Below are 26032 nucleotides of genomic sequence, written 5' to 3' on the forward strand. Positions count from 1 at the left end.
GCATGAGCTAAAGGACTGCCCTCAATTTCTCTGCAGGAATTGCCTGGAGCAGGGGCATTATGCGCGGGACTGTACAGCTCCACGGTGCCAAGGCTGCAACAGGGCAATGATAAGGTGCAGATGTGAGACGGACGATGAGGAAAATAAATGGATATGGAGATACAGGAAGAGATGGGAGGCACTCAAACTGAAACATCAAATCAAATATTAGAACAGACTGAAGGAGGAGATGACAAACAAACTCATGTAGAAGAGGAGGAGTATAACCTAGAGGAGAATGCAGTAAGGAGTGGGACTAAAGCATGTGAAATGGAGATGGACAAGGAGCCTGAAGAGAACAACAAGGTGGACTACCAAAAGACACATGGAAAAGAGAGAACTGAGGACAATGAAACAAAAGTGCAGTATGAGGTAAGAGAAACAGGAAATGGGGAGAAGAGCATTGAAACAGAAGTCAAGATAAAGGAAAGACTGAACAAAGGTTTAAAAACAAGAGTAAAAAGTGTTATAGACATTGAAAAGGTACTTAAGAAACAGAAAATAAGAAGAGAAGAGCGTAATGAAATGATGGAAAAGAGAAGAGCTGAAATGAGTGGTTCCACATTTGTAGCGTCAGGAGAAACTGAATTAGATTGATGAGTAGTTGTTTGTACACTCAACTCTTTCTTTTAATGAGTTCTTTATGGATTGCATCTCTGAATGCAAGAGGACTATCGAAACCTGAGAAATTTCAGAGATTGGTGTGTTTGATTAAGGACTGTGATGTGTTATGTTTACAAGAAACTTTCTGGAATCAAGAGGTTGTGGAAGGTATGAAAAAGATCTGGGACGGAGAAATTTACTTTAACAATGATCAGAGTAAAAAAAGGGGAGTTGCAATACTAATTAGAAGGGGTGTGAGTAAAGAAATAAATGAAATATATTCTGACAAGAAGGGGAGAATAATGGCAGTAAAATTAATAAAGATGGATAAAGAAATAATAATATGTAACATACATGCACCAAACGAAGAGGGACAAAAGATAATTTTTTATAGGAATTTGAATGTATTAATTGAAGGATGGCAAAATGTTTTTTTGTTGGGTGATTTTAATACTGTATTAGAAAGAGTAGATGTTAGTGATTGTATGGTGTTTAGGAGGGATGGAGGAAGAAATGAATTATTTGAACTGATTAAAAAATATAACTTAATAGATGTTTGGAGAAAAAGAAATAGAGCTAAAAGGGAATTTTCAAGACAACAAATACATTGTGCTCGACACGCATTCGAAGCTTTAGCGCCACTGAGAGGCCACCGGACCAGACAGGCCCAACATGTTTACGATGGGTAACGGTGAGCTGTAATTGCGTTGCAGTTTAACGATACTTGTCTTGAGAACATATTGACAAAACAACAAACCTTCTGGCTCTGGCGCACTATCATCAGCAGACCGTTTCTTTGGCGAGGAAAAAAAACCCTAAACGAAACAAGGCTATATTTCTCAACAAAACTCTAAGCCTCCAGAGAGACTAGCAAAAATTGCCAAAGATAACTGTATTTCAAGTCATCCTGGCGGGGTATTGGGTAAAGTTTTCAACCAGCAATGATCGCGCCTCGGACAAACCTCATAGGCTACAATATTGCCTCTGCGAAAGAATGCAGGCGACGGTCGTGACCTTTTTCTGCACCTACGTGGATGTGAACCTACAAGGTGGTAGCAAGCTTTAAACTGCCGCACAAACAGTCTCCTGCCACGGGTTGCTGAACCGTGTTTCTACGGAACAGATTAGAGGTGTGTAAAAGACGGCTCATTCACTATTCCCTCTGTGCTCAAAACAGCCAGCTGAAAGCACGGCAGCAGCAGCTGAAAAGGTCCGCAGCATGGCCTATCTCGGTCAGCAAGGGGACGGGGTGGCCGAGTGGTTAAGGCGATGGACTGCTAATCCATTTTGCTCTGTGCAATGGTTGGAATCCATTCTTGTCGTTCGGTTCCTTTAGCACTGGACCTTAATCCTGGTCCTAGGGACCCCATGCTAAACTTTTTGTGTGTCCTCCTTATCTAACACACTCAGTTCAGTTCTTTGAGTTCTCTACTAATGAACTGATGATCTGAATCAGGAGTGCTAAATAAAAAATTTCACTTAAAATGACGAGGTGGCCGAGTGGTTAAGGCGATGGACTGCTAATCCATTGTGCTCTGCACGCGTGGGTTCGAATCCCATCCTCGTCGTTCGGCTCCTTTAGCAGTAATCCTCGGTCCTGGGGACCCCACTCTGCGCTTTTTGTGTCTTTCTTATCTGACACACTCAGTTCAGTTCACTGAGTGCTCTACTAATGAGCCGATGGTCTGAATCGGGAGTGTTAAATAAAAGGACCACGGAAAGTGACGGGGTGGTCGAGTGGTTAAGGCGATGCAAGGCTAATCCGTTGTGCTAGGCTCACCTTGGTTTGTGTGGGTTTGAATCCCGTCCTCTTCATTTGATGATTTAGCACCACTGAGAGCCCACCAGAACAGACAGGCCCAACCTGTTTACGATGGGTAGCGGTGAGCTGTGATTGTGCTGTAGTTTAACCCCCTGGGGTCCAAACACGCGTATACGCGTTTTGTGGCAGTTTCCCAAAAGGAACTTCAATTACTCGGCCATTTCTGATTGTACAGATAAAAGCAGTACATCAATCGAATCTGTAAAGGGTCTACTTTTATTTGTATATACTCACAAAACCAAAAAAATATTGTGATTTTACAAAATAAAGAAAACTAAAAGGGTGTGCTGTCTGTCGCGTTGATCTCCGTGATCTTCATTCAGAAACGCGTCATTAAAATAGACTATAACTCAGCCAATACACAATACAGAGACATAAGCAATATATGTAGAGAAAGCTTGATATCTATACTTTCAAATGAAGTAATGTTTATCGAAATAAAATATTCTGTGATAAAGTAATCCGTATGAAACCAACACAATGTCCAGTCTCTCTTGTCTGCTTCATTAGTTTTAATTAGATCACGCCCAAGAGCGATTCTATCTTTTCAAATTCAAATCGTCCACGTGAGGGCGCCGCGCCAAAAGTAGACGCCCACATCACAGTAAACAAAGGAGAAAGCAGTTTCTATTCTTTCAAGTTAGTCCTTTCTGGAAGAAGACGGGCTGTCAGGAATAAAACTTACTTCAGAAGATGAACATTAAATGAGACATGGCGTGAACGAGCAGAGGAGATATTTACACAAGTAAGTTTTTTTTCTTTTATACTTGTTAGTTGTTACTGTGACAGAATGTGCACACATTTTACCAGTTAAGACTTTTTGCCAACTGTATTTCCTGACTACAGCAAGTGAAACATTATAAAGTATGTTTCATTTCACTGCATCTAAATGTCTCATGATGACAGGATGTTTCAACTTTGGTCGAAAAACGCGCCGGCGCGTTCTGAGGAACGCTTTTGTAATAACGCCGAAAAGAATGTAAAATTCTCCGTCAGTTTTGATCGTACAAATACAACCAATACATCATTCGAAACTGTAGAGGGTATATTTTTATTTGTATACACTGTGATTTTATGAAAATAAGAAAACAGACAGGGCACGAACTCTGCCTTCACTGTCTCTGTTATATCTTTTCACAGACACATAAATGAAACAACCTAAATCTCAGTGATTACGTGCCTCACAAACATAATACATATACGTGTAGAAAGCTTGAAATGTTTACTTTTACATAAACCAATTCAAATAAAAAACTAATATTCTCTTTTTTAGTAATCTGTATGAAAGGTAGAAGATGTATGGTTTCTCCTGTATTACTTCATTACAAACCGTACACCTGTATTTATCTTGCACTGGTATTATTTGCACCTAACTGTTATATGCCTATGCTATACACTACCAGTCAAATGTACTTTTTTAAAGAAAAATAATTATCTAATTTTGTGAAATAGGTTTACTATGTAAAAAACTGCTCACTTAAAAAAAAAAAAAAAAAAAAAAACTTTTAATAATAAAGTTTGGCTGGTAGTATATGTGTTTTCTCCATGTTAGCTCTGTCTTTGTCAGATCATTGTGTTGCTCACATCTACTTGTTTTCTTTGCAGTTTCTGCTGTTCCCCGTTCTCCTGTGTTCAAGTTTCCTACGAGTGATTTGGATAGTGCACCCTCGACATCTTGACTTCTGTGTTGTTTATCACTTTTGTTCCTAATAAAAAGTTTAACTGCACTCACAAGTGAATCTCAAGTTATTTTGTGTGATAGTTAAATATATTCAAAATATGCTTCAAACTAAATATATATTTATTTTGTCCTTTCATTTTGCCTTTATTCTTTCCGTTGTTTCCTCTCAGTCAACATCCGACTGAATGGCTCATTATGCGGCTCATTATGCAGGTCTTTGTCTTCTCAGGTGTAAATCACAGCATTATTCATGATCATTCACGCCTTCTCGCATACAGCCATTCTAAACAAAAAGTGTCTTCAAAAATTTAAATCTATATACTGTTTTGTGAAATCAAGTGAACTAGATGATTTTCACATCATTTGGTAGAAAAAAACCAAGCCTACCACATCCAATTCTCGAAGGTCCCGAGAACAAATATTCTGTATGTGTTAGATGGCCTTATTTCAGTGACTTCAAAAATTTAGTTTTTCAATATGCACGCATAAACGTTGTTTTCTCAAAAACTTAAAAATGTACATTCATGTTGCTTACATATTTTTGTAGTCCAATTTGTGCTAAATAAAATGTATTTAGATTTAGGATATTAATATGTTTTTAACATACTGAAAAAAGCACAAATGTCAAGGCATGTCAAAACTTCTTCAGGGCCCCAAAACACCCTCAGACCCCAGAGGGTTAATGATACCTGCAGCGAAGTCTTGAGAGCATATTGACAAAACAACAAATCTTCTGGCTCCGGCACGCTATGATCTGTAGACACCTCTTTGACGAGGACCAACAACCAGCCACTCTAACAAAACGAAGCAAAACTTTGTTTTTCAAGAAGCGTCCAGAGAGACCGGCAAAAACTGAGAAGCTGACTGTATTTCAAATCATCCAGATGGGATATCGGGGAAAGTTTACAACCAGCAATGATCACACCTCAGATAAACCACACAAGCTACAACATTGCCTCTGCGATAGAATACCGGTGACGGTCGTGACCTTTTCTTGCAGCTACGTGGATGTGATCCGACAAGGTGATAGCAAGCTGGATGAGCCCCAGAGACAGATCATCAGTGAAGACCTCTTCACCTAGACGGCCATCGACGCAAGACTGTGAAAACCAGATCCTCTCCAATCTGACACTGTGGCAACATGGAACTTTTGCATCTACATTAAAATTAGTCTGTTTGTTCTTATTCTGAGGTCACCATAGCCGCCATATCCATTCTGTATTCCGATTAGATGGTCACTGCAGTCCCCCGGATCCAGTCCGTACCAAGAGCAGATGGTGGATCAGCACCTTCAGCCGAATGTCAGCGGATACCATGTCAACTAGATGAGCCCCAGAGACAGATCATCAGTAAAGAATGAATCCACATGCCACAGCAAACTCGAGCTGGTGAAAAGTTCACCAAACACCCGCCGCTGACTTCTTTTAAAAGAAGCCAGCTTATTGAAGGTGCACAGGATAAACGCCCTGAGAAAGCTGTGCCTCGCAACCCTAAGAATGGCATAGGCGCTAGTGGACACCTGACGCGCGTGCAAAACACCGGCATTTCACACGTCCCTGGGTGGGCTCGAACCACCAACCTTTCGGTTAACAGCCGAACGCGCTAACCGATTGCGCCACAGAGACAGACATTGCGCATCTGCTGCCGCGGGATCACGGTTGTAAAAGCAAGGGTTAGGGTTAGAGATTAGAATCGCACGTACTAACAGGCTGTTTTGAAAGATGTTTCCGGAGCTCGCAAAATCCACTTAGCCTGTGCGGAGAATGGGCACGCTGGAGCCCGCCACCCTGTTGGGAAGAAAGAGCGCCAACAGAGCCGCCCAACGTGGGGCTCGAACCCACGACCCTGAGATTAAGAGTCTCATGCTCTACCGACTGAGCTAGCCGGGCTGGTCGTGGTCTGCTTCACCGGGTCGGACGCAGTTTTCATCGGCTCCCAAATGACACAGGCGAAACGGAGGCTCTCGCGTTGTGCAAGACTGTCGAGCCGTCCCGTGGGTAGTGCTTAGAGCAGGCTTAGAGTTTTCTTCTGTCAGTTTTGACCCAATCTGTTATTGGGAAGCGCAGTTTGACCCAGCAGTGCGGGCCAACAACATGTTCTGTCTTGCCGCGTGAAGGCGGTTCAATGCTTTGGTCAGCGTATGGTTGAGATGTGATTTTCCACCAATTTGGGGCACCTTTCTTATGGAAATCAAGGATAAATCTATATAAGGATAAGGATAAATCTTCTATATTTCGGTGGTCTTTTGCAAACACTAGATTTATATGTCAGTTCCAACATAACACCGACTGTTACGCAACAGTCCCGGGATCGTTAATAGTTACGCCTCCAACATTTGCATCGCCGGTAACGTCAGTACATCAGTAAAACAAGGCAAGCCACTGAAGGGACACGGTTAGCTTAATGCTAGCGCTAGCCTGTTACATTGCAGTACAAAAGATATCACTTACCACATAAACAGAGAGATGACTGTGCTGATGATGGTGAATGATGGAGAAATAACTGCGCTGATGATGGCGAATGATTTACAGATCCAGAGTATCACCGAGAAGCAGCAGAACTTGTGTGGTAAGAAGCGCTCCCTCTGCATTATAACTTTACACAGAGCACATGGATCACAGTAATGAGACTAAAATGTCTGCGATACAAAACGGCAGATTCAACAAACCACATATTAAAAGCCGCTAGAGCTCCTAATTAAATAAATATTTTTATCAATGTGCCAGCTATAGAGATGAGCAGCTCTGTGAAACAGCCAATCGGAGCAGAGCTCATTAATATTCATGAAGCTTCCAAAAAAGGCAATAACAGAGCATTTCATTCTAGGGACAAATCCTAGGGTTGTAAATGGTCCTGTAAAACCGTTTCTGGAGATTGTTTGCCCTTTCCTATGCCATATACCTTCTATGCAGATATCAAAGAACAAATTAAAATATTCTCTCAATGCATTTTATGGCAACTTTAAGTTGATAGAACCAGCTGACATCTTATCCTGACATTCTGAATATCAAGGATGGTGACACCCACCAACAAAAATGTAAAAAAAAAAAAAAAAATCTCAATCATAACGACTCATAAGATTTTTAATCTGATATTTACATTTTTCAGAGACCACTCTGACCATACTCTCTTCTTCTATGCTGCTTAAATGCCACACAGAACGTTCATCAATGGTGTGGAGCATATGAAATAAACCATTACTCCACACCCGATTCACGCTCAGAAAAGAGTATCAAAGCTCATCATCGTAGTTTGGGAGACACTACACTTTTGAAACACATTTCCTAGTTAGAAACTATAGAAATGATCCCTGAAAGTATAGTCTTGACCTCCATTTTGCAAAACCAGCTTAGGCGAGTTCTGACACTTTGAGTCTTAGAGATGGTTACAACCTAACAACAGAGATGAGAAAAGTTACATTTGAAACATCATTAGAGTCCTAAAATTTTGTTTGTAATTTTAGTTGGATGCAGTTTTCATTGGCCCCCAAATTACACAGGCGAAACTGAGGCTCTCGCGTTGTGCGAGACTGTCAACCCGTCCCGTGGGTAGGGCTTAAAGCAGGCTTAGAGATTTCTTCTGTCAGTTTTGACCCAATCTGTTTTTGGGAAGCGCAGTTTGACCCAGCAGTGCGGGCCAACAACATGTTCTGTTTTGCCGCGTGAAGGCGGTTTAATGCTTTGGACAGCGTATGGTTGAGATGTGATTTTCCACCAATTTGGGGCACCTTTCTTATGGAAATCAAGGATGATTTCATGGGAAATGGCAAACTGGTGTAGCGTTTGGCTAATAAGCTAAAGCTACAAAGGATGTACCGGTGCCCCGTCGTCCGAGCAGAATCCACATTCGGCCGTAATCGGAGGTTACTACTAACGTTCGATTGTGTCTCATAGGGAGTTTGGCGCAGGGCCTCAGTGGAAAACAGGCCCTCGGCGGCTGAAACAAAAGACGAAGAATGCATCCACATGCACATGAATCAGGAATGTTAAATAAAGAAACCCCGCCGGATGACGAGGTGGTCCAGTGGTTAAGGCGGTGGAAGGCTAATACATTGTGCTCGACACGCATTCGAAGCTTTAGCGCCACTGAGAGGCCACCGGACCAGACAGGCCCAACATGTTCGATACTTGTCTTGAGAACATATTGACAAAACAACAAACCTTCTGGCTCTGGCGCACTATCATCAGCAGACCGTTTTTTTGGCAAGGAAAAAAAACCCTAAACGAAACAAGGCTATATTTCTCAACAAAACTCTAAGCCTCCAGAGAGACTAGCAAAAATTGCCAAAGATAACTGTATTTCAAGTCATCCTGGCGGGGTATTGGGTAAAGTTTTCAACCAGCAATGATCGCGCCTCGGACAAACCTCATAGGCTACAATATTGCCTCTGCGAAAGAATGCAGGCGACGGTCGTGACCTTTTTCTGCACCTACGTGGATGTGAACCGACAAGGTGGTAGCAAGCTTTAAACTGCCGCACAAACAGTCTCCTGCCACGGTTGCTGCACCGTGTTTCTACGGAACAGATTAGAGGTGTGTAAAAGACGGCTCATTCACTATTCCCTCTGTGCTCAAAACAGCCAGCTGAAAGCACGGCAGCAGCAGCTGAAAAGGTCCGCAGCATGGCCTATCTCGGTCAGCAAGGGGACGGGGTGGCCGAGTGGTTAAGGCGATGGACTGCTAATCCATTTTGCTCTGTGCAATGGTTGGAATCCATTCTTGTCGTTCGGTTCCTTTAGCACTGGACCTTAATCCGGGTCCTGGGGACCCCATGCTAAACTTTTTGTGTGTCCTCCTTATCTAACACACTCAGTTCAGTTCTTTGAGTTCTCTACTAATGAACTGATGATCTGAATCAGGAGTGCTAAATAAAAGATGTCACGTAAAATGACGAGGTGGCCGAGTGGTTAAGGCGATGGACTGCTAATCCATTGTGCTCTGCACGCGTGGGTTCGAATCCCATCCTCGTCGTTCGGCTCCTTTAGCAGTAATCCTCGGTCCTGGGGACCCCACTCTGCGCTTTTTGTGTCTTCCTTATCTGACACACTCAGTTCAGTTCACTGAGTGCTCTACTAATGAGCCGATGGTCTGAATCGGGAGTGTTAAATAAAAGGACCACGGAAAGTGACGGGGTGGTCGAGTGGTTAAGGCGATGCAAGGCTAATCCGTTGTGCTAGGCTCACCTTGGTTTGTGTGGGTTTGAATCCCGTCCTCTTCATTTGATGATTTTATACCACTGAGAGCCCACCAGAACAGACAGGCCCAACCTGTTTACGATGGGTAGCGGTGAGCTGTGATTGTGCTGTAGTTTAATGATACCTGCAGCGAAGTCTTGAGAGCATATTGACAAAACAACAAATCTTCTGGCTCCGGCACGCTATGATCTGTAGACACCTCTTTGACGAGGACCAACAACCAGCCACTCTAACAAAACGAAGCAAAACTTTGTTTTTCAAGAAGCGTCCAGAGAGACCGGCAAAAACTGAGAAGCTGACTGTATTTCAAATCATCCAGATGGGATATCGGGGAAAGTTTACAACCAGCAATGATCACACCTCAGATAAACCACACAAGCTACAACATTGCCTCTGCGATAGAATACCGGTGACGGTCGTGACCTTTTCTTGCAGCTACGTGGATGTGATCCGACAAGGTGATAGCAAGCTGGATGAGCCCCAGAGACAGATCATCAGTGAAGACCTCTTCACCTAGACGGCCATCGACGCAAGACTGTGAAAACCAGATCCTCTCCAATCTGACACTGTGGCAACATGGAACTTTTGCATCTACATTAAAATTAGTCTGTTTGTTCTTATTCTGAGGTCACCGTAGCCGCCATATCCATTCTGTATTCCGATTAGATGGTCACTGCAGTCCCCCGGATCCAGTCCGTACCAAGAGCAGATGGTGGATCAGCACCTTCAGCCGAATGTCAGCGGATACCATGTCAACTAGATGAGCCCCAGAGACAGATCATCAGTAAAGAATGAATCCACATGCCACAGCAAACTCGAGCTGGTGAAAATGTTCACCAAACACCCGCCGCTGACTTCTTTTAAAAGAAGCCAGCTTATTGAAGGTGCACAGGATAAACGCCCTGAGAAAGCTGTGCCTCGCAACCCTAAGAATGGCATAGGCGCTAGTGGACACCTGACGCGCGTGCAAAACACCGGCATTTCACACGTCCCTGGGTGGGCTCGAACCACCAACCTTTCGGTTAACAGCCGAACGCGCTAACCGATTGCGCCAAAGCTGGGGAACAATAGTCTGTTAAGGGGGGGGAAGAAAAGGAAGGAGGGGGAAGAAGGGGGAAAAGAGAAAAAGAAAGAAAAAATGAGGATAAAAGAAATGAAAGGGAATTTTATCTCTTTGAACTGTTTTTGGAGTGTATATTTACAATAAATTATCTGAAAATTTTTTTTTTTCTCTATTTTCCTGTACATTTATATGGGAGTAAGGATGATCACAAGCTTTCCAGTTCATATTAGTGTAGCCATACATTGAAGTGTTTACTGAATATTTTATTTATCAGTAATTATCACATAAATGATGTCCAAATGAATTAAATTATTTCTGAAATTACAAATTAATACTTTATTAGATTTATATTACTGATTATTGATATTTTATTCACAGTTCTGAGTTTTTGCACTTTTAGTTTAAATATATTGCTGCTGTAGTTATGTTCTAAAACTTATAGTACAAAAAATAGTCAATTTATTTATGAAATAATCCCCAAATTTATCAACATTTTTAAAAGGGCCTATAACCGTTTAATGATACTGTAACAAAGACATACAAAAAGAGTTATTTAATCATCACCAAACTTTTATTTTTCAATCAGTCATAGCCAATTATTCATTAGTCATTTTTTTTTTACATTTTTATTCTTATAGTTATGTTGCATGTGCAAAACACCGAATAATACCTCTTAATAATACTTTCTATTGTCCATGACTCCTGTGCATTCTTTGCAAGTGCAAAAGAACAGAAAACAGAACTATACATATAAATAAAACCGTCAAATGTCCATGGCTCTTGTGCATTAATTGCAAGTGAAAAGAACAGAAAGCACAGACCAATACACATAAATAAAATTTTAAAATGACAATGGCTCTTGTTTGCCTTTGTGAGTCCAAAAAAAAAAACAGAAAGCACAGAACAATACACACAAATAAAACTTTATCCCCTTTCTTTTTTGGACTCTTATGGATGGCATAGAGCTTGAAATGGTCTCTATCAGGCGACAACAATCTGGCCACTGGGCAAGTGGGGCAGCGGTGGTGAATGTCTGCCTCTTCACGCTCTCCACCCCTGGAGTGAACCTGTGTCCAGCTTGCTCTGGTGTCTGGCAGCAAACACCACTCTCTTCTTATCGTAATCCAGCAGGTTCTGCCAACTATATTGCTCACCTAAGCAGAGAGAGCATATAATACATGGCAAATGAGAAAACAAAACAAGTGGTAGTGTTAACATATGACAGGTCAAGAAGAAAAAGTAGAGAAACTGACCTGCTGGTTGGTGAGAGCCAAAGATGGCTGATTACTGAGCTCTACAAGATACTCCACAAGGCTGTCCACTTTGTCCAGCACACCAGCACTATGCAAAGCCTGGGAGAAAAAATATAAAGAAAAAAAAACAGAAATGAACAACATTATGAGTACAGTGAAGTGGAACAAAATAAACAAACAAATATATATTTTCCTAGAAATTTAACAATATTACATGAAACACAATTACATACATGCATACAACAAGATATTTACATACCACAGACTTGTCAGGAGATGCTGAGGCACCTGGCGTGAAGGAGGCACAGTGGAGGACAGAGAGAAGCTTGGGTCATCGGTGAGACTCGACACAGTAATGTCAAGTGTTTGGTCCTCCTCGAAGCCCTCGTCTTCTTCATCCTCGCCTTCATCCACATCTTCCAGCATGTTCTCTGTCTCTTCTGAGTCAGGGTCCACTACCAGGGGCTGTCCAGTCTGACTCAGGAGGTAGTCAACATCAAGCAGCTCTCCTATGAAAATAAAAAATATATAAATAATAATAAAAGGAAACACAAATCCAGGATCAGTCAAAAGTTTGGACACATCACTATTTTTAATGTTTTTTGAAAGAAGTGCCTTATGCTCATCGATCCTGCATTTATTTGATAAAAATAAAGAAAACATCAGTAATATTGTAAAATGTCATTACAGTTTAAATGTATAGTTCCATAAACTTTAAATTTAAATTATTTCTGTCATCAACGCTGAATATTTAACTATCATTTTAGAAATCATTCTAATTAGCTAATGTTGGTCACAGTTGTGCTGCTTAATTTATTTTTTAATGTAATCTGTGATACTTTTTTCAGGATTCATTGAAGAATAAAAAGTTCAATAAAGAACAGCATTAGAAATCAAATAGAAAATCTTCTTTAACGATATACAGGACTGTTCAAAAGTTTTTTTTTAGAGAAATTAATGCTGTTCTTTTAACTTTTTATTCATCAATGAATTCTGCCAAACATATCAGTTTTCATTTAAAAAATAAAAAAATAAATACAAATATGCAGTACAAGTTATTTTGCTGTTTTTTCCAGTATTTTTGATCAAATAAATGCAGACTTAAAAAGTCACTTCTTTCAAAAACATTAAACACAGTCATGTGTAAAAATGTTTGACAAATAATGTACACATTCATATTCTACAATGAGATACAGGTAACTTTACCTTCTGGTAGAGGTTGTACCACTTCCGCTGCCGTGGTGCTGGTCTGTTGCCTCCAGACGGACAAACCCCAGAGCTGGCAAAAGTCCTCAACCTGGCCATCCACTCGCCATCACCCATGACCTTGTGGCTCTTTGGCTTAGTGCTCATCTAAATATAATAGGGAAATAATAGTTAGTAATGTGTATTTTTGCAAGTATTGGACAACTACACAAATGTTTTTAATTTATTTATAATGATACAATCATATCTATTCAAGCTGACTAAATCATGGCACCCATTACAACAATAAAACATTATTTTATTACTAATAAAGCAAAATAAGGTTACACTTTCAAAGGTGTTAAACTACAATTATGCATATAAGTATTTGAATATTAAATTACCATATGCAGTTACTATAGGGGTAAGATTAGTGTTTTGTTTGGTTTATAATTAGTTGCATCCAATTATTTATAATTTACTGTTATTGCTATAGTAACTACATATAGCGTGTATTAATGACAATGTTAAATAAAGTGTTACCCTCCCTTTATGTCTATATAACATTGCGTTTTCATTTTAATTATTATTTGTAGCACTTTTATCTGTGTTTATACAAATGGTAATCCATCTGCAAACTCAAAACTTGATTACTGCAGTCACACATAGCAAAATCACATTACATTTTAATTAGAAATGACAATTTCTACAACAAAACATTTTTTAAATCCTAATCAAACTGAAAAAAAGAATACATGTTTATTATGCAAAATTACAGGCAAATGGTGTTTTATATGAGAGATTTTAGGCAAGTCATGAAAACCAAACATGATCATTTCACTTTCACATTAGTAAAACCATGGTGATTTTTTCATTCACGATTTTATTCATAGTAAGACTGTTTATATTGAGTTTAATAAGTAAGATTACAGGCAAACTGTGTTTAATATGTGATATTATAGGCAAGGCATGAAAAGAAAACATGATTACTAAACTTTCACTATAGTAAAACCATGGTAAATGACAATGAACACAAGCACAACGTTTTTTTGTTCTTTCAGATTTTAATTTATAGTAAGACTGTGTTCATACAGTTGTAATCGATCAGCCAAAAACACAACTAGGCTTTCACTATGGCAATAACATGGTGAATTGTCATAAGGAATGACCATTTACAGCTGAAAAATAAATCCAACTTCAGAACGAGTAAATTTAGTTTAATGAGTAAGATTACAGGCAAACTGTGTTTAAAATGAGAGATTATAGGCAATTCATGAAAACAAAACATGATTACTACACTCTCACTATAGTAAAACCATGGTAAATAAAGATAAACACAAGGAAAATGGGTTTTGTTTGTTTTGTTCATTCGGATTTTAATTTATAGTAAGACTGTGTTCATATTGTAATCGATCAGCCAAAAACACAACATGGTTACTACGATTCACTACAGTAAAAACACGGTAAATTGTCATAAAGAATGACTACATTTACAGCTGAAACACGTTTTTTTTTCCATTTAAATTGAACTTCAGAACGTGTAAATGGAGTTTAATAAGTAAGATTAGAGGCAAACTAACATTGTTTCATTCACAAGTCGCGAGTCAAAAGTTTATGAACACACAAAAACGGATGAACGACGGACGAAAACGTAACGAGTTACCAATTGAGAACACTGTAAACACATATGAAGAAAGAAGCAAACATGCATTACTTACTTTGAAAAGTTATTAGATGTTCCGTTCGTCTGATTTTTTACATGAATTAGAATGAAGCTAAGCGCGGTGGGTGGCTGCGTCCATTCTCATTCGGCAACGCGATTGGCTCTCAACAATGGAGCGCGTGCGATGCGATTGGCGCCTCGTCCATTCTCACAATGGACGGCGAGCGACGCGATTGGCTCTCGTCCATTCTCACAATGGACGGCGAGCGACGCGATTGGCTCTCGTCCATTCTCACAATGGACGGCGAGATCGGCGATTGGACGAGGAGACGGCCGCGGAAACAGACGATCCTGCTCCAGGTAGCGCCACAGAGACAGCCGCTGTTGCTTGCTGCCGCCGGATCACCGGTGTAAAAGCAAGGGTTAGGGTTAGGGATTAAAATTGCTCGCACTAACAGCGACATCTGTTTTGAAAGATGTTTCCGGAGCCCGAAAATCCACTCAGCCTGCGCGGCGAATGGGCACGCTGGAGCCCGCCACCCTTTTGGGAAGAAAGAGAGTCAACAGAGCCGCCCAACGTGGGGCTCGAACCCACGACCCTGAGATTAAGAGTATCATGCTCTACCGACTGAGCTAGCCGGGCTGGTCGTGGGCTTCTTCACCGGGTCGGACCCAGTTTTCATCGGCCCCCAAATTACACAGGCGAAACGGAGGCTCTCGCGTTGTGCGAGACTGTCGAGCCCTCCCCGTGGGTAGGGCTTAGAGCAGGCTTAGAGTTTTCTTCTGTCGGTTTTGACCCAATCTGTTTTTGGGAAGCGCAGTTTGACCCAGCAGTGCGGGCCAACAACACGTTCTGTTTTGCCGCGTGAAGGCGGGTCAATGCTTTGGACAGCGTATGGTTGAGATGTGATTTTCCACCAATTTGGGGCACCTTTCTTAAGGAAATCAAGGATGATTTCATGGGAAATGGCAAACTGCTGTAGCGTTTGGCTAACAAGCCAAAGCTACAAAGGATGTACCGGTGCCCCGTCGTCCGAGCAGAATCCACATTCGGCCGTAATCGGAGGTTACTACTAACGTTCGATTGTGTCTCATAGGGAGTTTGACGCAGGGCCTCAGTGGAAAACAGGCCCTCGGCGGCTGAAACAAAAGACGAAGAAGGCATCCACATGCACATGGTTCAGGAGTGTTAAACAAAGAAACCACGCAAGATGACGAGGTGGTCCAGCGGGTAAGGCGGTGGAAGGCTAATACATTGTGCTCGACATGCACTGGAAGCTTTAGCGCCACTGAGAGCCCACCGGACCAGACAGGCCCAACCTGTTTACGATGGGTAACGGTGAGCTGTAATTGCGCTGCAGTTTAATGATACCCGTCTTGAAGACATATTTACAAAACAACAAGCCTTCTGGCTCTGGCGCTCAATCATCAGCAGACACCTTTTCGACGAGAAACGAAACCAGGCTATTTTTTCTCAACAATACTCTAAGCCTCCAGAGAGGCTAGCAAAAATTGCCAAAGCTGACTGTATTTCAAGTCATCCTGGCGGGGTATTGGGTAAAGTTTTCAACCAGCAATGATCGCGCCTCGGATAAACCTCATAGGCTACAATATTGCCTCTGCGAAAGAATGCCGGCGACGGTCGTGACCTTTGCAGGCACCTACGTGGATGTGAACCGACAAGGTGGTAGCAAGCTTTAAACTGCCGCACAAACAGTCTCCTGGCACGGGTTGCTGCACCGTGTTTCTATGGAACAGATTAGAGGTGTGTAAAAGACGGCTCATTCACTATTCCCTCTGTGCTCAAAACAGCCTGCTGAAAGCACAGCAGCAGCAGCTGAAAAGGTCCGCAGCATGGCCTCTCTCAGTCAGCAAGGGGGCGGGGAGGCCGAGTGGTTAAGGCGATGGACTGCTAATCCCATCCTTGTCGTTCGGTTCCTTTAGCACTGGACCTTAATCTAGGTCCTGGGGACCCCATGCTGAACTTTTTGTGTGTCCTCCTTATCTAACACACTCAGTTCAGTTCTTTGAGTTCTCTACTAATGAGCTGATGATCTGAATCGGGAGTGCTAAATAAAAGACGGCACGTAATACGACGAGGTGGCCGAGTGGTTAAGGCGATGGACTGCTAATCCATTGTGCTCTGCATGCGTGGGTTCGAATCCCATCCTCGTCGTTCGGTACATTTAGCAGTGATCCTCGGTCCTGGGGACCCCACTCTGCAATTTTTGTGTGTCTTCCCTATCTGACACACTCAGTTCAGTTCACTGAGCGCTCTACTAATGAGCTGGTGGTCTGAATCGGGAGTGTTAAACAAAAGGACAGCGCAAAACGAAAGGTGGTCGAGTGGTTAAGGCGATGCAAGGCTAGTCCGTTGTGCTCGGCACGCCTTGGTTTGTGTGGGGTCGAATCCCATCCTCTTCATTTGATGCTTTAGCACCACTGAGAGCCCACCGGAACAGACAGGCCCAACCTGTTTACGATGGGTAGCGGCGAGCTGTGATTGTGCTGTAGTTTATTGATACCTGCCGCAAAGTCTTGAGAACATATTGACAAAACAACAAGTCTTCTGGCTCCGGCACGCTATGATCGGTGGACACCTCTTTGACGAGGACCAACAACCAGCCACGCCAATAAAAGGAAACAAAACGAAGCAAGACTATCTTTCTCAACAAGCCTCCAGAGAGACTGGCAAAAATTGCCGATGCTGACTGTATTTCAAGTCATCCCGGTGGGGTATTGGGTATTGACTTTGTGGCAACATGGAACTTTTGCATCTACATTAATATTAGTCTGTTTCTTCTTATTCTGAGGTCACCGTAGCCACCAGATCCATTCTGCATTCCGATCTGATGGTCACTACAGTCCCCCGGTTCCAGTCCGTACCAAGAGCAGATGGTGGATCAGCACCTTCAGCCGAATGTCAGCGGATACTATGTCAACTAGATGAGCCCCAGAGACAGATCATCAGTTAAGAAGGCATCCACATGCCACAGCAAACTACTCGAGCTGGTGAAAATGTTCACCAAATGCCCGCCGCTGAGTTCTTTTAAAACAAGCCAGCTTATTGAAGGTGCACAAGATAAACGCCCTGAGAAAGCTGTGCCTCGCAACCCTAAGAATGGCATAGGCGTTAGTGGACACCTGACGCGCGTGCAAAACTCCGGCATTTCACACGTCCCTGGGTGGGCTCGAACCACCAACCTTTCGGTTAACAGCCGAACGCGCTAACCGATTGCGCCACAGAGACAGCCGCTGTTGCTTGCTGCCGCCGGATCACCGGTGTAAAAGCAAGGGTTAGGGTTAGTGATAGGGATTAAAATTGCTCGCACTAACAGCGACATCTGTTTTGAAAGATGTTTCCGGAGCTCGCAAAATCCACTCAGCCTGCGCGGCGAATGGGCACGCTGGAGCCCGCCACCCTTTTGGGAAGAAAGAGAGTCAACAGAGCCGCCCAACGTGGGGCTCGAACCCACGACCCTGAGATTAAGAGTCTCATGCTCTACCGACTGAGCTAGCCGGGCTGATCGTGGGCTTCTTCACCGGGTCGGACCCAGTTTTCATCGGCCCCCAAATTACACAGGCGAAACGGAGGCTCTCGCGTTGTGCGAGACTGTCGAGCCCTCCCCGTGGGTAGGGCTTAGAGCAGGCTTAGAGTTTTCTTCTGTCGGTTTTGACCCAATCTGTTTTTGGGAAGCGCAGTTTGACCCAGAAGTGCGGGCCAACAACACGTTCTGTTTTGCCGCGTGAAGGCGGGTCAATGCTTTGGACAGCGTATGGTTGAGATGTGATTTTCCACCAATTTGGGGCACCTTTCTTAAGGAAATCAAGGATGATTTCATGGGAAATGGCAAACTGCTGTAGCGTTTGGCTAACAAGCCAAAGCTACAAAGGATGTACCGGTGCCCCGTCGTCCGAGCAGAATCCACATTCGGCCGTAATCGGAGGTTACTACTAACGTTCGATTGTGTCTCATAGGGAGTTTGACGCAGGGCCTCAGTGGAAAACAGGCCCTCGGCGGCTGAAACAAAAGACGAAGAAGGCATCCACATGCACATGGTTCAGGAGTGTTAAACAAAGAAACCACGCAAGATGACGAGGTGGTCCAGCGGGTAAGGCGGTGGAAGGCTAATACATTGTGCTCGACATGCACTGGAAACTTTAGCGCCACTGAGAGCCCACCGGACCAGACAGGCCCAACCTGTTTACGATGGGTAACGGTGAGCTGTAATTGCGCTGCAGTTTAATGATACCCGTCTTGAGGACATATTTAGAAAACAACAAGCCTTCTGGCTCTGGCGCTCAATCATAAGCAGACACCTTTTCGACGAGAAACAAAGCCAGGCTATTTTTTCTCAACAATACTCTAAGCCTCCAGAGAGGCTAGCAAAAATTGCCAAAGCTGACTGTATTTCAAGTCATCCTGGCGGGGTATTGGGTAAAGTTTTCAACCAGCAATGATCGCGCCTCGGATAAACCTCATAGGCTACAATATTGCCTCTGCGAAAGAATGCCGGCGACGGTCGTGACCTTTGCAGGCACCTACGTGGATGTGAACCGACAAGGTGGTAGCAAGCTTTAAACTGCCGCACAAACATTCTCCTGGCACGGGTTGCTGCATCGTGTTTCTACGGAACAGATTAGAGGTGTGTAAAAGACGGCTCATTCACTATTCCCTCTGTGCTCAAAACAGCCTGCTGAAAGCACAGCAGCAGCAGCTGAAAAGGTCCGCAGCATGGCCTCTCTCAGTCAGCAAGGGGGCGGGGAGGCCGAGTGGTTAAGGCGATGGACTGCTAATCCCATCCTTGTCGTTCGGTTCCTTTAGCACTGGACCTTAATCTAGGTCCTGGGGACCCCATGCTTAACTTTTTGTGTGTCCTCCTTATCTAACACACTCAGTTCAGTTCTTTGAGTTCTCTACTAATGAGCTGATGATCTGAATCGGGAGTGCTAAATAAAAGACGGCACGTAATACGACGAGGTGGCCGAGTGGTTAAGGCGATGGACTGCTAATCCATTGTGCTCTGCACGCGTAGGTTCGAATCCCATCCTCGTCGTTCGGTACATTTAGCAGCGGTCCTGGGGACCCCACTCTGCAATTTTTGTGTGTCTTCCCTATCTGACACACTCAGTTCAGTTCACTGAGAGCTCTACTAATGAGCTGGTGGTCTGAATCGGGAGTGTTAAACAAAAGGACCGCGCAAAACGAAAGGTGGTCGAGTGGTTAAGGCGATGCAAGGCTAGTCCGTTGTGCTCGGCACGCCTTGGTTTGTGTGGGTTCGAATCCCATCGTCTTCATTTGATGCTTTAGCACCACTGAGAGCCCACCGGAACAGACAGGCCCAACCTGTTTACGATGGGTAGCGGCGAGCTGTGATTGTGCTGTAGTTTATTGATACCTGCCGCAAAGTCTTGAGAACATATTGACAAAACAACAAGTCTTCTGGCTCCGGCACGCTATGATCGGTGGACACCTCTTTGACGAGGACCAACAACCAGCCACGCCAATAAAAGGAAACAAAACGAAGCAAGACTATCTTTCTCAACAAGCCTCCAGAGAGACTGGCAAAAATTGCCGATGCTGACTGTATTTCAAGTCATCCCGGTGGGGTATTGGGTATTGACTTTGTGGCAACATGGAACTTTTGCATCTACATTAATATTAGTCTGTTTCTTCTTATTCTGAGGTCACCGTAGCCACCAGATCCATTCTGCATTCCGATCTGATGGTCACTACAGTCCCCCGGTTCCAGTCCGTACCAAGAGCAGATGGTGGATCAGCACCTTCAGCCGAATGTCAGCGGATACTATGTCAACTAGATGAGCCCCAGAGACAGATCATCAGTTAAGAAGGCATCCACATGCCACAGCAAACTACTCGAGCTGGTGAAAATGTTCACCAAATGCCCGCCGCTGAGTTCTTTTAAAACAAGCCAGCTTATTGAAGGTGCACAAGATAAACGCCCTGAGAAAGCTGTGCCTCGCAACCCTAAGAATGGCATAGGCGTTAGTGGACACCTGACGCGCGTGCAAAACTCCGGCATTTCACACGTCCCTGGGTGGGCTCGAACCACCAACCTTTCGGTTAACAGCCGAACGCGCTAACCGATTGCGCCACAGAGACAGCCGCTGTTGCTTGCTGCCGCCGGATCACCGGTGTAAAAGCAAGGGTTAGGGTTAGTGATAGGGATTAAAATTGCTCGCACTAACAGCGACATCTGTTTTGAAAGATGTTTCCGGAGCTCGCAAAATCCACTCAGCCTGCGCGGCGAATGGGCACGCTGGAGCCCGCCACCCTTTTGGGAAGAAAGAGAGTCAACAGAGCCGCCCAACGTGGGGCTCGAACCCACGACCCTGAGATTAAGAGTCTCATGCTCTACCGACTGAGCTAGCCGGGCTGATCGTGGGCTTCTTCACCGGGTCGGACCCAGTTTTCATCGGCCCCCAAATTACACAGGCGAAACGGAGGCTCTCGCGTTGTGCGAGACTGTCGAGCCCTCCCCGTGGGTAGGGCTTAGAGCAGGCTTAGAGTTTTCTTCTGTCGGTTTTGACCCAATCTGTTTTTGGGAAGCGCAGTTTGACCCAGAAGTGCGGGCCAACAACACGTTCTGTTTTGCCGCGTGAAGGCGGGTCAATGCTTTGGACAGCGTATGGTTGAGATGTGATTTTCCACCAATTTGGGGCACCTTTCTTAAGGAAATCAAGGATGATTTCATGGGAAATGGCAAACTGCTGTAGCGTTTGGCTAACAAGCCAAAGCTACAAAGGATGTACCGGTGCCCCGTCGTCCGAGCAGAATCCACATTCGGCCGTAATCGGAGGTTACTACTAACGTTCGATTGTGTCTCATAGGGAGTTTGACGCAGGGCCTCAGTGGAAAACAGGCCCTCGGCGGCTGAAACAAAAGACGAAGAAGGCATCCACATGCACATGGTTCAGGAGTGTTAAACAAAGAAACCACGCAAGATGACGAGGTGGTCCAGCGGGTAAGGCGGTGGAAGGCTAATACATTGTGCTCGACATGCACTGGAAACTTTAGCGCCACTGAGAGCCCACCGGACCAGACAGGCCCAACCTGTTTACGATGGGTAACGGTGAGCTGTAATTGCGCTGCAGTTTAATGATACCCGTCTTGAGGACATATTTAGAAAACAACAAGCCTTCTGGCTCTGGCGCTCAATCATAAGCAGACACCTTTTCGACGAGAAACAAAGCCAGGCTATTTTTTCTCAACAATACTCTAAGCCTCCAGAGAGGCTAGCAAAAATTGCCAAAGCTGACTGTATTTCAAGTCATCCTGGCGGGGTATTGGGTAAAGTTTTCAACCAGCAATGATCGCGCCTCGGATAAACCTCATAGGCTACAATATTGCCTCTGCGAAAGAATGCCGGTGACGGTCGTGACCTTTGCAGGCACCTACGTGGATGTGAACCGACAAGGTGGTAGCAAGCTTTAAACTGCCGCACAAACATTCTCCTGGCACGGGTTGCTGCATCGTGTTTCTACGGAACAGATTAGAGGTGTGTAAAAGACGGCTCATTCACTATTCCCTCTGTGCTCAAAACAGCCTGCTGAAAGCACAGCAGCAGCAGCTGAAAAGGTCCGCAGCATGGCCTCTCTCAGTCAGCAAGGGGGCGGGGAGGCCGAGTGGTTAAGGCGATGGACTGCTAATCCCATCCTTGTCGTTCGGTTCCTTTAGCACTGGACCTTAATCTAGGTCCTGGGGACCCCATGCTTAACTTTTTGTGTGTCCTCCTTATCTAACACACTCAGTTCAGTTCTTTGAGTTCTCTACTAATGAGCTGATGATCTGAATCGGGAGTGCTAAATAAAAGACGGCACGTAATACGACGAGGTGGCCGAGTGGTTAAGGCGATGGACTGCTAATCCATTGTGCTCTGCACGCGTAGGTTCGAATCCCATCCTCGTCGTTCGGTACATTTAGCAGCGGTCCTGGGGACCCCACTCTGCAATTTTTGTGTGTCTTCCCTATCTGACACACTCAGTTCAGTTCACTGAGAGCTCTACTAATGAGCTGGTGGTCTGAATCGGGAGTGTTAAACAAAAGGACCGCGCAAAACGAAAGGTGGTCGAGTGGTTAAGGCGATGCAAGGCTAGTCCGTTGTGCTCGGCACGCCTTGGTTTGTGTGGGTTCGAATCCCATCGTCTTCATTTGATGCTTTAGCACCACTGAGAGCCCACCGGAACAGACAGGCCCAACCTGTTTACGATGGGTAGCGGCGAGCTGTGATTGTGCTGTAGTTTATTGATACCTGCCGCAAAGTCTTGAGAACATATTGACAAAACAACAAGTCTTCTGGCTCCGGCACGCTATGATCGGTGGACACCTCTTTGACGAGGACCAACAACCAGCCACGCCAATAAAAGGAAACAAAACGAAGCAAGACTATCTTTCTCAACAAGCCTCCAGAGAGACTGGCAAAAATTGCCGATGCTGACTGTATTTCAAGTCATCCCGGTGGGGTATTGGGTATTGACTTTGTGGCAACATGGAACTTTTGCATCTACATTAATATTAGTCTGTTTCTTCTTATTCTGAGGTCACCGTAGCCACCAGATCCATTCTGCATTCCGATCTGATGGTCACTACAGTCCCCCGGTTCCAGTCCGTACCAAGAGCAGATGGTGGATCAGCACCTTCAGCCGAATGTCAGCGGATACTATGTCAACTAGATGAGCCCCAGAGACAGATCATCAGTTAAGAAGGCATCCACATGCCACAGCAAACTACTCGAGCTGGTGAAAATGTTCACCAAATGCCCGCCGCTGAGTTCTTTTAAAACAAGCCAGCTTATTGAAGGTGCACAAGATAAACGCCCTGAGAAAGCTGTGCCTCGCAACCCTAAGAATGGCATAGGCGTTAGTGGACACCTGACGCGCGTGCAAAACTCCGGCATTTCACACGTCCCTGGGTGGGCTCGAACCACCAACCTTTCGGTTAACAGCCGAACGCGCTAACCGATTGCGCCACAGAGACAGCCGCTGTTGCTTGCTGCCGCCGGATCACCGGTGTAAAAGCAAGGGTTAGGGTTAGGGATTAAAATTGCTCGCACTAACAGCGACATCTGTTTTGAAAGATGTTTCCGGAGCTCGCAAAATCCACTCAGCCTGCGCGGCGAATGGGCACGCTGGAGCCCGCCACCCTTTTGGGAAGAAAGAGAGTCAACAGAGCCGCCCAACGTGGGGCTCGAACCCACGACCCTGAGATTAAGAGTATCATGCTCTACCGACTGAGCTAGCCGGGCTGGTCGTGGGCTTCTTCACCGGGTCGGACCCAGTTTTCATCGGCCCCCAAATTACACAGGCGAAACGGAGGCTCTCGCGTTGTGCGAGACTGTCGAGCCCTCCCCGTGGGTAGGGCTTAGAGCAGGCTTAGAGTTTTCTTCTGTCGGTTTTGACCCAATCTGTTTTTGGGAAGCGCAGTTTGACCCAGCAGTGCGGGCCAACAACACGTTCTGTTTTGCCGCGTGAAGGCGGGTCAATGCTTTGGACAGCGTATGGTTGAGATGTGATTTTCCACCAATTTGGGGCACCTTTCTTAAGGAAATCAAGGATGATTTCATGGGAAAAGGCAAACTGCTGTAGCGTTTGGCTAACAAGCCAAAGCTACAAAGGATGTACCGGTGCCCCGTCGTCCGAGCAGAATCCACATTCGGCCGTAATCGGAGGTTACTACTAACGTTCGATTGTGTCTCATAGGGAGTTTGACGCAGGGCCTCAGTGGAAAACAGGCCCTCGGCGGCTGAAACAAAAGACGAAGAAGGCATCCACATGCACATGGTTCAGGAGTGTTAAACAAAGAAACCACGCAAGATGACGAGGTGGTCCAGCGGGTAAGGCGGTGGAAGGCTAATACATTGTGCTCGACATGCACTGGAAGCTTTAGCGCCACTGAGAGCCCACCGGACCAGACAGGCCCAACCTGTTTACGATGGGTAACGGTGAGCTGTAATTGCGCTGCAGTTTAATGATACCCGTCTTGAGGACATATTTACAAAACAACAAGCCTTCTGGCTCTGGCGCTCAATCATCAGCAGACACCTTTTCGACGAGAAACGAAACCAGGCTATTTTTTCTCAACAATACTCTAAGCCTCCAGAGAGGCTAGCAAAAATTGCCAAAGCTGACTGTATTTCAAGTCATCCTGGCGGGGTATTGGGTAAAGTTTTCAACCAGCAATGATCGCGCCTCGGATAAACCTCATAGGCTACAATATTGCCTCTGCGAAAGAATGCCGGCGACGGTCGTGACCTTTGCAGGCACCTACGTGGATGTGAACCGACAAGGTGGTAGCAAGCTTTAAACTGCCGCACAAACAGTCTCCTGGCACGGGTTGCTGCACCGTGTTTCTACGGAACAGATTAGAGGTGTGTAAAAGACGGCTCATTCACTATTCCCTCTGTGCTCAAAACAGCCTGCTGAAAGCACAGCAGCAGCAGCTGAAAAGGTCCGCAGCATGGCCTCTCTCAGTCAGCAAGGGGGCGGGGAGGCCGAGTGGTTAAGGCGATGGACTGCTAATCCCATCCTTGTCGTTCGGTTCCTTTAGCACTGGACCTTAATCTAGGTCCTGGGGACCCCATGCTGAACTTTTTGTGTGTCCTCCTTATCTAACACACTCAGTTCAGTTCTTTGAGTTCTCTACTAATGAGCTGATGATCTGAATCGGGAGTGCTAAATAAAAGACGGCACGTAGTACGACGAGGTGGCCGAGTGGTTAAGGCGATGGACTGCTAATCCATTGTGCTCTGCACGCGTGGGTTCGAATCCCATCCTCGTCGTTCGGTACATTTAGCAGTGATCCTCGTTCCTGGGGACCCCACTCTGCAATTTTTGTGTGTCTTCCCTATCTGACACACTCAGTTCAGTTCACTGAGCGCTCTACTAATGAGCTGGTGGTCTGAATCGGGAGTGTTAAACAAAAGGACCGCGCAAAACGAAAGGTGGTCGAGTGGTTAAGGCGATGCAAGGCTAGTCCGTTGTGCTCGGCACGCCTTGGTTTGTGTGGGTTCGAATCCCATCCTCTTCATTTGATGCTTTAGCACCACTGAGAGCCCACCGGAACAGACAGGCCCAACCTGTTTACGATGGGTAGCGGTGAGCTGTGATTGTGCTGTAGTTTATTGATACCTGCCGCAAAGTCTTGAGAACATATTGACAAAACAACAAGTCTTCTGGCTCCGGCACGCTATGATCGGTGGACACCTCTTTGACGAGGACCAACAACCAGCCACGCCAATAAAAGGAAACAAAACGAAGCAAGACTATCTTTCTCAACAAGCCTCCAGAGAGAATGGCAAAAATTGCCGATGCTGACTGTATTTCAAGTCATCCCGGTGGGGTATTGGGTATTGACTTTGTGGCAACATGGAACTTTTGCATCTACATTAATATTAGTCTGTTTCTTCTTATTCTGAGGTCACCAAAGCCACCAGATCCATTCTGCATTCCGATCTGATGGTCACTACAGTCCCCCGGTTCCAGTCCGTACCAAGAGCAGATGGTGGATCA

General features: G+C 44.9%; 19 non-coding genes across 19 annotated transcripts; 3 read left to right on the forward strand and 16 right to left on the reverse strand.

Moving 5' to 3' along the window:
* Positions 1-1497: 1497 nt before the first annotated feature.
* Positions 1498-1638, reverse strand: LOC141311098 (U4 spliceosomal RNA). Its single transcript, XR_012348563.1, has one exon. It is a non-coding gene; the product is annotated as a U4 spliceosomal RNA (small nuclear RNA).
* Positions 1639-2128: 490 nt separating this feature from the next.
* On the forward strand, positions 2129-2210 carry trnas-gcu (transfer RNA serine (anticodon GCU)). The gene has a single exon. It is a non-coding gene; the product is annotated as a tRNA-Ser (tRNA).
* Positions 2211-4976: 2766 nt separating this feature from the next.
* LOC141311152 (U4 spliceosomal RNA) lies at positions 4977-5115 on the reverse strand. Its single transcript, XR_012348617.1, has one exon. It is a non-coding gene; the product is annotated as a U4 spliceosomal RNA (small nuclear RNA).
* A 581-nt stretch (positions 5116-5696) lies between these two features.
* trnan-guu (transfer RNA asparagine (anticodon GUU)) lies at positions 5697-5770 on the reverse strand. Its single transcript has one exon. It is a non-coding gene; the product is annotated as a tRNA-Asn (tRNA).
* A 191-nt stretch (positions 5771-5961) lies between these two features.
* trnak-cuu (transfer RNA lysine (anticodon CUU)) lies at positions 5962-6034 on the reverse strand. Its single transcript has one exon. It is a non-coding gene; the product is annotated as a tRNA-Lys (tRNA).
* A 1221-nt stretch (positions 6035-7255) lies between these two features.
* LOC141311006 (small nucleolar RNA U3) lies at positions 7256-7471 on the reverse strand. Its single transcript, XR_012348471.1, has one exon. It is a non-coding gene; the product is annotated as a small nucleolar RNA U3 (small nucleolar RNA).
* A 932-nt stretch (positions 7472-8403) lies between these two features.
* On the reverse strand, positions 8404-8544 carry LOC141311099 (U4 spliceosomal RNA). The gene has a single exon (XR_012348564.1). It is a non-coding gene; the product is annotated as a U4 spliceosomal RNA (small nuclear RNA).
* Positions 8545-9033: 489 nt separating this feature from the next.
* trnas-gcu (transfer RNA serine (anticodon GCU)) lies at positions 9034-9115 on the forward strand. The gene has a single exon. It is a non-coding gene; the product is annotated as a tRNA-Ser (tRNA).
* Positions 9116-9605: 490 nt separating this feature from the next.
* Positions 9606-9744, reverse strand: LOC141311153 (U4 spliceosomal RNA). Its single transcript, XR_012348618.1, has one exon. It is a non-coding gene; the product is annotated as a U4 spliceosomal RNA (small nuclear RNA).
* Positions 9745-15993: 6249 nt separating this feature from the next.
* On the reverse strand, positions 15994-16134 carry LOC141311062 (U4 spliceosomal RNA). Its single transcript, XR_012348528.1, has one exon. It is a non-coding gene; the product is annotated as a U4 spliceosomal RNA (small nuclear RNA).
* A 1545-nt stretch (positions 16135-17679) lies between these two features.
* Positions 17680-17753, reverse strand: trnan-guu (transfer RNA asparagine (anticodon GUU)). The gene has a single exon. It is a non-coding gene; the product is annotated as a tRNA-Asn (tRNA).
* Positions 17754-17954: 201 nt separating this feature from the next.
* trnak-cuu (transfer RNA lysine (anticodon CUU)) lies at positions 17955-18027 on the reverse strand. The gene has a single exon. It is a non-coding gene; the product is annotated as a tRNA-Lys (tRNA).
* Positions 18028-18874: 847 nt separating this feature from the next.
* LOC141311063 (U4 spliceosomal RNA) lies at positions 18875-19015 on the reverse strand. The gene has a single exon (XR_012348529.1). It is a non-coding gene; the product is annotated as a U4 spliceosomal RNA (small nuclear RNA).
* Positions 19016-20553: 1538 nt separating this feature from the next.
* trnan-guu (transfer RNA asparagine (anticodon GUU)) lies at positions 20554-20627 on the reverse strand. Its single transcript has one exon. It is a non-coding gene; the product is annotated as a tRNA-Asn (tRNA).
* A 201-nt stretch (positions 20628-20828) lies between these two features.
* On the reverse strand, positions 20829-20901 carry trnak-cuu (transfer RNA lysine (anticodon CUU)). The gene has a single exon. It is a non-coding gene; the product is annotated as a tRNA-Lys (tRNA).
* An 847-nt stretch (positions 20902-21748) lies between these two features.
* Positions 21749-21889, reverse strand: LOC141311064 (U4 spliceosomal RNA). Its single transcript, XR_012348530.1, has one exon. It is a non-coding gene; the product is annotated as a U4 spliceosomal RNA (small nuclear RNA).
* A 1538-nt stretch (positions 21890-23427) lies between these two features.
* On the reverse strand, positions 23428-23501 carry trnan-guu (transfer RNA asparagine (anticodon GUU)). The gene has a single exon. It is a non-coding gene; the product is annotated as a tRNA-Asn (tRNA).
* Positions 23502-24616: 1115 nt separating this feature from the next.
* Positions 24617-24757, reverse strand: LOC141311065 (U4 spliceosomal RNA). Its single transcript, XR_012348531.1, has one exon. It is a non-coding gene; the product is annotated as a U4 spliceosomal RNA (small nuclear RNA).
* Positions 24758-25220: 463 nt separating this feature from the next.
* Positions 25221-25302, forward strand: trnas-gcu (transfer RNA serine (anticodon GCU)). Its single transcript has one exon. It is a non-coding gene; the product is annotated as a tRNA-Ser (tRNA).
* Positions 25303-26032: the final 730 nt, after the last annotated feature.

Source organism: Garra rufa, unplaced genomic scaffold, assembly GCF_049309525.1.
Source record: "Garra rufa unplaced genomic scaffold, GarRuf1.0 hap1_unplaced_003, whole genome shotgun sequence".
NCBI classification, from domain to species: Eukaryota; Metazoa; Chordata; class Actinopteri; order Cypriniformes; family Cyprinidae; genus Garra; species Garra rufa.